Genomic DNA, 8,209 nt, shown 5'->3' with positions numbered 1-8,209 from the left:
CTAAATTTTATTTATCTATTCATCAGTTGAGAGACATTTAGGTTATTTCTATTTTGGGAATCTTATAAATAATACTGCCCTAAACATTCATGTATGAGTTTTTGTGTGAACATATGTTCTTGGGTATATATCTAGAGTGGAATTGCTGGGCCATATGGTAACTCTATGTTTAACTTTTGAAGAGCTGCCAAGTTGGTTTCCAAAGTTGCTATACCATTTTACATTCCCCACTAGCAATGCAAGAGAATTATAATTTTTCCACATCTTTTCCAAGACTTGTTGTTGTCTGTCATTTTTATTATAGCCATCATAGTGGGTGTAAAGTATCTCATTGTGATTTTGATTTGCATTTTCCTAATGACTAATGATGTTTCCTTCTTTTCATGCACTTCTTGGTCACTTGTATATCTTCTTCAAAGTAATGTCTGTTTAAATTATTTTCCCATTTTAAATTGGGATTGTTTATATTTTGTTGTTGAGTTGCAAGAATTATATATTATATATATACATATATATATATCTCTCAGATGCTAGACTCTTACTATATATATAATTTACAAATATTTTATCCCATTCTGTTTGTCTTTTTACTTTCTTGATGGTACTCTTCAAAGCATGAAAGTTTTACAATTTGATGATGCCCCATTTACCTATTTTTTTCTGTAGTTGTTCATGCCTTTCATGACATATTTAAGAAATCATTGCCTAGTTTAAGATCATCAAGGCCTACTCTATGTTTTCTTCTAAGATTGTATACTTTTAGCTGTTACAATTAGGTCTTTCATTTGTTTTGAGTTAATTTTTGTATATGGTGTGAGGTAGGGGTCCAACTTTATTCCTTTGCTTGTGGATATCCAATTATCCCAGCACCATTAGATAAAAAGACTATTCCTTCCCCCGTTAAATGATCTTGGCACTCTTGTTGAAAATCAATTGGCCATGAATATGAGAGTTTATTTCTGGAATCTCAGTTATATTCCATTGATCTATATGTCTGTGGGGGAATGGTTTTTAAAAGGCAGGATATTGATGTGTTCTGGCTACTTCCTGCTACTTTTAACAAATCATAGGTCAGAAATGCTCCCAGGCAAGAATTGACCAGTTCACAAACAAAGATGGACAGAAGTAAAATTCAGCAAAGGAAAGAGGCATTTTCTTTCTTTAGCTTAACATATAAATGTATTGTGAGTCTAGAGGCTTGGAGTCTTACAGATTGACAAGGTTACTAACAACAAGAGAGAACCTCCACGCCTTTTTGAGAATGGACATTAATATTTCATGGCCAGAAAAGGAGAATCAGACCAGTAGCAAAAATCTGATTCCATATATTATTGTTCCATTCAAGATTGTTGTTTCCAGTGGTCTCAAATAGCTGCTATAAATGTGGAGTGATCACAGGAACTATCAATGGCTTACAGACACCTTATGGAAGCTCACTGCACCATCTGTAAAGTTGTCTTGCCAAAGAGTGAGATTTAAATTTGATTGAGCTTCTAGTTCTAAATACTAGTTTACAGGATAAACAGGGAACAGAGGAATACATTAAGAAACCCCACATGGATGCAGTCAGCAGAATTCAGAATGTGGAAAAGCTATAGGAGAAAATGACCTGGTTTCTCCAAAAAATAACTGCAAGAAATTAAATAATGATCCATGCTACAATATGGATGAATCTTTAAAACATTATACTAAGTGAAAGAAGCCAGACACAGAAGCCCACATGTTGTATGATTTCATTTATATGAAATAACCATAATAGGCAAATCTGTAGAAAAAGAAGAAACTGAGTGGTTGCAGGGGCTGCCAACCAGCATAGGGTTTCTTTTTTGGGATGATGAAATGTTCTAGAATTAGATAAGGGTGATAGTTGCACAACTCTGTGAATATACTAAAAGCCATCGAACTGTAACCTTTAAATGGATGGATTATATGATACATGGATTTTCTCTAAATAAAGCTATTTAAAAATCACAAAGAAAAAAAGAAGGGGAGGTGTATTAGTTGAATGAAATATATGGACTTTGTTTTGATCCTGATTGAAAATGTTTTAAAATTATGAGACAATTGGACAAATTTGAACACTGACTAGATACTTGGTGATATTAAGAAAGTATTGGCCAGGTGCAGTGGCTCATGCCTGTAATCCCAATACTTTGGGAGGCCAAGGTGGGAAGATTGCTTGAATCCAGGAATTTGTGACCAGCCTAAGCAACATAGCAAGACCCCATCTCTACAAAAAAAAAATAATAATAATAAAAAATTAGCCAGGCATGTCGGCATACACCTGTAGTTCCAGCTACTTTGGAGGCTGAGGTGGGAGAATCACTTGAATCAAGGAGGTGGAGGCTGCACCAAGCCGTGATCATGCCACAGCACCCCAGCCTGGGCAATGGAGCAAGACCCTGCCTCAAAAAAAAAAATTAAGAGAAAATATTTTTAATATTGGGGGGATATTGTAATTATATTGTAATTATGTTTTTAATAGTAGTTATCTCTTGGAGATACATACTGAAGTGTTTATAAGTTAAATACTATGTCTGCAATTTGCTTTAAAATAATCCAATCATAAGGGAAAGTAGGAGTATATAGATGAAATAAGACTGACATATATTGGCAATCATTGAACATAAGAAGTTTCATTATACATTCTCCCTGCTTTTGGACAGTTTAAAATTTCCCATAAGAAAAAGAAAAAGTCTAAATGCTTAAGCATTATATCTAGAAGAGATCTTTAGGGGTGGGACTCATAAATGGAATTGATTGGAAGCAAATAGACCAAAAACTTACCAAGCATTTGAGGAAATTTTCCTACTAAGGAAACCGTAAGCCTGATCCATAAAAGACTAATTGCTCAGTATCTCAGAGAGGTGAGCTGACTTCTGCAGTCCCTGAAGACATACAGAGAGGAAATGGTGCAGAAGCAATATTCACAGGCATAACATCTGCAAATGTTTCAGAACTGATGAAAGACACTAATCCACAAATTCAAGAAGTCTTTCAAACCCAAAATAAAATAAACATGAAGGAAATCAAACACAGACACATTATAGTAAAACTCCTAAAAGACAAAGGCAAAGAGAAAAATCTTAAAAGCAGTCATATAAAAAAGGGTGCATTACCTTCAAAGGAGGAACATTAAAGCTGACAGCTGACTTCTCAATCAGAAGACAATGAATCATATTTTTAAAGGGCTGAGAAAAAGTAAATGCCAACCTAGAATATATACTCAGTGAAAATAAGATTATGACATACTGTAGTGCCAGTTTAAACATACTATACAAGATTCTTTTTAATTTTATGGCCTCAAACTAATATTGAGCTACTTAATGAATAATCTTTGAACACCTGGATAATGTATAAGTATGGGTTAACATATAAGATTTTAAAAAGAAAATGAGAGGCCGGGCGCGGTGGCTCAAGCCTGTAATCCCAGCACTTTGGGAGGCCGAGACGGGCGGATCACGAGGTCAGGAGATCGAGACCATCCTGGCTAACACAGTGAAACCCCGTCTCTACTAAAAAATACAAAAAAAATAGCCGGGCGAGGTGGCGGGCGCCTGTAGTCCCAGCTATAGGGAGGCTGAGGCAGGAGAATGGCGTAAACCTGGGAGGCGGAGCTTGCAGTGAGCTGAGATCCGGCCACTGCACTCCAGCCTGGGCGACAGTGCGAGACTCCCTCTCAAAAAAAAAAAAAAAAAGAAAATGAGAAAAACAGACTGTATCATGCCATCTGGATGATGGGCAAAAACAGTAAAACTAGAATTTGATGTTTTTTTCTGTCTTTAAAATGATAAAGGGATCTTAAAGTATTCAGTCTGCTCTCAGCAAAACATAGTAAAAAGTTATTCTTTACCTTCTGTGAAGTTTGTCTGGGTAGCAGAGGTTCTTGCCTTACTAAATATTCTTGTTTGAGAAGATTTAACTTTGTCTTCCTTTTTGCTGACCTTTGTCATACTGTTGAATTGTTTATTTTTTAAAACGTGCAGTAAAAGATTCTCACTTATAAAAAGTGAAATTCCCGGCCGGGCGCGGTGGCTCAAGCCTGTAATCCCAGCACTTTGGGAGGCGAACGGAGGCGGATCATGAAATCAGAGATCAAGACCATCCTGGCTATCACGGTGAAACCCGTCTCACTAAAAAATACAAAAACTAGCGAGGGCCGAGTGGGCGAGGTGCATGGTGCCTTTCGGGAGGCTGAGGCAGGAGAATGGCGTGAACCGAGGAGGAGGAGGCTTGCAGTGAGCGTGAGATCCGGCCACTGCATTCCAGCCTGGGTGACAGAGCAAGACTCCGTCTCAAAAAAAAAAAAAAGTGAAATTCCCTTATAGTTACCTTCTACTTTATTTATTTATTTATTTATTTTGGCTATTCATTCATTCATTCATCTTTGAGACGGTTCCTCTGTCACCCAGGCTGAGTCAGTGATGGCATGATCTTGGCTCACTGCAACTTCTGCCTCTCAGGTTCAGGTACCTCAGGCCTCAAGTAGCTGGGACTACAGGCACTGCGCCACCATGCCTAGCTAATTTTTTGTATTTTTAGTAGAGACAGGGTTTTGCCTTGTTGGCCAGGCTTGTCTGAGACAGCGTTTTGCTTTGTTGGCCAGGCTGGTTTCAAACTCCTGATCTCAGGTGATCCACTCACTTCAGTTTACCAAAGTGCTGGGATTACAGGCATAAGCCACCGTGCCTGGCCTATATTTACTTTTTCTTTTCTTTTTTTTTTTTTTTTTTTTGAGACAGGGTCTCACTCTGTCACCCAAGCTGCAGTGCAGAGGTGCAATCACGGCTCTCTGCAGCCTTGAACTCCCAGAGCCAAGTGATAATCCCATCTCAGCTGGAACCACAGGCATGCACCACCATGACCAGGTAATTTAAAAAAAAAAAAAAAATTGTAGAGACAGAGTCTCCCTATATGGCCCGTGCTGATCTCAAACTCCTGAACTCAAACGATCCTCCTGCCTCAGCCTCCCAAAGAGTTGGACTACGAGCATAAGCCACTGTGCCTGGCCTATTTTTGAATATCTTGATCGTCATTATGGCTAATAGGGTAGCCAAGCTATAATTACTCCTTTCTCTTAGGCAATTATGCACCTATTTTAGTCAAATGATTGGTATTTTGGACAATTCTTTCTGATGTTTCCTTTCATAAAATCAGACTATAAATTAAGAAAAGTTAAAAATCATCAAGATGTTTGTATGTTCAAAATAATCTTTGGCCCTTCCTGGGTGGCCAAAGCACCAAAGATCTGTTCCCTCGCCTTGTAGCCCACCACAGGAAATACACACAAGGGCGGGACACTAGAAACCTTAAGTATATTTGATATCCTTTTTTTTTTTTTTTTTTTTTCAAGACAGAGTCTCATTCTGTTGCCTGGGCTGGAGTGCTGTGGCGTGATCTTGGCTCACTGCAACTTTTGCCTCCCGGGTTCAAGCGATTCTCCTGCCTCAGCTGGAGAATGTTGCTCAGGCTGTCTCAAACTCCTGGGCTCAAGCAATCCACCTGCCTTGGCCTCTCAAAGTGCTGGGATTATAGGCGTGAGCCACCATGCCCAGCCTATATTTGATATGATTCTGTTTTTAAAATGATTCAACAATAGTGTAAAAACCTCCCTGATTTTTGAACACACAATGTGAAAAATGCTTTCAAATTAAAAAGATGAGCTCAGCCTTCCTTAGATTAATTTTGTGCATTAAATGTCACTGTTATAAATATATCTCAGAGACTGTCCACTTTTACAGGATGGTGATGTGTCAATATCTTCAGTGTCCATAATTTGTTCTTGCGCCCAGGAGAAACACTGATCTAATTCTCTTGGAATAATTATATAGTACGCCCTAATAGAGCATTCTGTTTTCTTCTTATTAGATAGTATTAGTCACTGTAGTAAATTCCCCATCATTGTTTAGTCCTACAATCAATGACTTCTGCTTTCCTTTCATACTTTCCTGAAGGTTACCTGGAAACTACAGGCCAGAAATTGGGTCTTGGACAACAGAGAGTCAAAGTGCCTTGATGAATAGACAATACCTGATACCCTGAGCTATTGACACTTCAAGAAATAGACTCATTGGGTTCGGGCTTTCCCATGTGTATAAGTCTGTTTTCACGCTGCTGATAAAAGCATACCCAAGACTGGGTGATTTATAAAGAAAAAGAGGTTTAATGGACTTTACAGTTCCACGTGGGGCTGGGGAGGCCTTCCAATTATGGCAGAAGGCGAAAGGCACATCTTACATGGCAGCAGGCAAGAGAGAGAACTTGTGCAGGGAAACTCCCCCTTATAAAACCATCAGATTGGGCCGGGCGCGGTGGCTCAAGCCTGTAATCCCAGCACTTTGGGAGGCCGAGACGGGCGGATCACGAGGTCAGGAGATCGAGACCATCCTGGCTAACATGGTGAAACCCCGTCTCTACTAAAAAAATACAAAAAACTAGCCAGGCGAGGTAGCGGGCGCCTGTAGTCCCAGCTACTCGGGAGGCTGAGGCAGGAGAATGGCGTGAACCCGGGAGGCAGAGCTTGCAGTGAGCGGAGATCGCGCCACTGCACTCCAGCCTGGGCGACAGAGCAAGACTCCGTCTCAGAAAAAAAAAAACAAAAAACCATCAGATTGGCTCTCTGCTCCTCCTGTTCAACAGACAGCCGCATCTTCTTGTGCATTGCCAGCCACGTACGTCCCTGAGACACTATGGTGAAGTTGAAGGCTGGAGTCAATGGACTTGTTGGAATTGGGAGCCTGGTCACCAGGGTTGCTTTTAACTCTAGTAAAGTAGATATTGTTGCCATCAATGACCCCTTCATTGACCTCAACTATGTGGTCTACATGTTCCAGTATGATTCCACCTATGGCAAATTCCATGGCACCATCAAGGCTGAGAACAGGAAGCTTGTCATCAATGAAAATCCCATTACCATCTTCCAGGTGCAAGACCCCTCCAAAATCAAATGGGGCGATGCTGGCGCTGAGTCCATCATGGAGTCGACCAGTGTCTTCACCACTATGAAGAAGGCTGGGGCTCGCTTGCAGGGAGGAGCCAAAAGGGTTATCATCTCTGCCGCCTCTTCTGATGCTCCCATGTTCGTGATGAGCATGAACCATGAGAAGTATGACAACAGCCTCAAGATCATCAGCAATGCCTCCTGCACCACCAACTGCTTAGTGCCCCTGGCCAAGGTCATCCATGACAACTTTGGTATTGTGGAAGGACTTATGACAACAGTCCATGCCATTACTGCCACCCAGAAGACTGTGGATGGCCCCTCCGGGAAACTGTAGTAGCATGATGGCCGCGGGGCTCTCCAGAATATCATCCCTGCCTCTACTGGCACTGCCAAGGCTGTAGGCAAGGTCATCCTTGAGCTGAATGGGATGATCACTGGCATGGCCTTCCATATCCCCACTGCCAACGTGTTGGTCACGGACCTGACCTGCCATCTGGGAAAACCCTGCCAAATAGGATGACATCAAGAAAGTGATGAAGCAGGCATTGGAGGGCCTCCTCAAGGGCATCCTGGGCTATGCTGAGCAGCAAGTCGTCTCCTCCAACTTCGACAGTGACACCCACTGTTCCCCCTTCGATGCTGGGGCTGGCATTGCCCTCAACAACCACTTTGTCAAGCTTATTTCCTGGTATGATGATGAATTTGGCTACAGCAACAGGATGGTGGACCTCATGGCCCACATGGCCTCCAAGGAGTAAGACCCCCAGACCACCAGCCCCAGAGACAGCATGAGAGGAAGACAGAGGTCCTCACTGCTAGGGAGTCCCTGCCACACTCAGTCCCTCACCACACTGAGAATCTCCCTTCCTCACAGTTTCCATGCAGATGCCCTGAAGAGGGAGGGGTCTAGGGAGCCACACTTTGTGGTGTACCATCAATAAAGTCCCCTGTCCTCAGCCAAAAAAAAAAGAACAAAAAAACCATCAGATCTTGTGAGAACAGCACGAGAAAGACCTGCCCCCATGATTCAATTACCTCCCACCGAGTCCCTCCCACAGCACATGGGAATTGTGGGAGCTACAATCCAAGATGAGATTTCGGTGGGGACACAGGCAAACCATATCACCATGTAAACCAGCATTGTCACCTCAAGTAGACACCTGTGATATTTTGTACCAGAAGTAGAAACAGGATTTTCAGACTTCTTTCTAGTCCATAAGTAGATTATTTCATGATGACTAACTCTGTATTTGATTAAAAAAAAAA

At 41.4% G+C, this 8,209-nt stretch overlaps 1 pseudogene; it reads left to right on the top strand.

Moving 5' to 3' along the window:
• The first annotated feature begins 6,533 nt into the window (after positions 1–6,533).
• On the top strand, positions 6,534–7,952 carry LOC101010464 (annotated as a pseudogene).
• The last annotated feature ends 257 nt before the right edge of the window (positions 7,953–8,209 follow it).

This window comes from Papio anubis, chromosome 20, assembly GCF_008728515.1.
Source record: "Papio anubis isolate 15944 chromosome 20, Panubis1.0, whole genome shotgun sequence".
NCBI lineage: Eukaryota > Metazoa > Chordata > Mammalia > Primates > Cercopithecidae > Papio > Papio anubis.
The sequence above is the reverse complement of the archived record's forward strand: the minus strand, read 5'-3'. Positions and strand labels throughout refer to the sequence as shown.